We start from the raw sequence: 1,617 nt of genomic DNA, 5'->3' as shown, positions 1-1,617 counted from the left end.
CGTGGCCGCTGCTCATTGGTGGCGCGGGGGTTCCGTCATTTGCATAGCCAATGGCAGGCGGCCGGGTCAGCGCAGAGCCCGGGGGAAGGGGCGGGGCCAGCGCGGCTGCGGACTTCGGGCGCCGGGGCGGGGCCGAGCGGCTGGCGCCTGTCTCGCGCTGTTTCTTGCCTGCTGTAGGGCATGGCGCCCACCGCCACCCCCCGCACGTAGCCAGGGCCACGCAGCCTGCGCCAGGGCCAGCACCCGTACAGCCAGTGCTAGCACCAGCAGCCCCCGACAGAGCCAATGCGAGCACCCGCGCAAAGCCAGCGTGTGCTCGCAGAGCTGCCACCAGCACCCATGCGCAGCCAGCACCAACCCACACAGCCAGCCGGCGCAAGCGTGTGAAAGTGAACAAATGTAGCCCCTTTCAGGGATCCTCGTTTTCTCCGGTTTAAAAAAATCTCCGATTTTTGGTTGAAAAAAATAACCCTACATCCACATTTTTCCATAATTAAATTGAAACACCACTGTTGTGTTGTGTTTACATCACTAATATATCTAGATATATCTAGGTATATAGTGGTGTTTCAATTTAATTATGGAAACATGGATGAGGGGTTACTTTTTTTAACCAAAAATCGGGGATTTTTTTAAATTGGAGAAAACCAAGATCCCTGCTTATGCTCAGAAACCCATGAGGCCTGATGCATCCTGTCTCCCAGGTGCTGGGACAAACTAGCAGAGGGGTGGGCAATTATGTTGGGCAGAGGGCCACTTACTGAGTTTGGCAAGCCATCGAGGGCTGCATGACAGGCAACCGGGGCAGATAAATATTAATTTTCTAAATTTTTTAGGGGCCTCACAGGCTGGATAGAATGGCCTGGTGGGCCACATCCAGCCTCTGGGCTGCATTTTGCCCACCTAGCACCACCCTAAGCAGCCAGCTGGAGCCTAACAGGTTTTGCCTTAAAACTGCACAATGGGAAACAAATGTGGCCACTTCTGTTTCACTGGGATATTCTACATCCCAGTGATTGTCCTAGGACACGTCTACCAGAGACATTTACTGTGGACTTACCTAATTAGCTTCACAATAGATATCTATACATGCAGTGTTATTTAGTAGGGTGGAGTAAACTAATTAACTTTGCTTCAGGTTAGTACTTGTAAACATAAGTACTATTTTATCAGGAATTATTTACTCAGCAGCAATGCGGGTGTAGAGGTTGACAGGGCTGGCTGTTGCATGAGGTTGCTTCAGGGTGGAGGTTGCCTGCCAGCTAGTCTGCACTGAAGCACCCTCCTACCCCAGCCAGCCCCTCCACAGCACATTGAGCTGGGTGGGAGCAGCCCTGGTCAGCCAGGCTGGTTCCCATTGGGGTCAGCTCAGGTCCTGGGCACCTGGGAGCAATAAACTCCAGCATGATATGATTTATGATCAGGTCACGAAGGCAATGGATACAGGTGTCGCCGTGGACATAGTCTTTCTAGACTTCAGCAAGGCCTTTGACACTGTCTCCTACCCCATCCTCATTAAAAAACTAGGTGACTGTGGCATTGATGCCTACACAGTCAGATGGATTGCAGATTGGCTGAAGGGTCATACTCAGAGGGTGGTGGTGGACGGGTCATATT

The sequence above is a fragment of the Crocodylus porosus genome, unplaced genomic scaffold (genome assembly GCF_001723895.1).
Source record: "Crocodylus porosus isolate Cpor-Errol unplaced genomic scaffold, CroPor_comp1, whole genome shotgun sequence".
In the NCBI taxonomy this organism is placed as follows: domain Eukaryota; kingdom Metazoa; phylum Chordata; order Crocodylia; family Crocodylidae; genus Crocodylus; species Crocodylus porosus.
The sequence above is the reverse complement of the archived record's forward strand: the minus strand, read 5'-3'. Positions refer to the sequence as shown.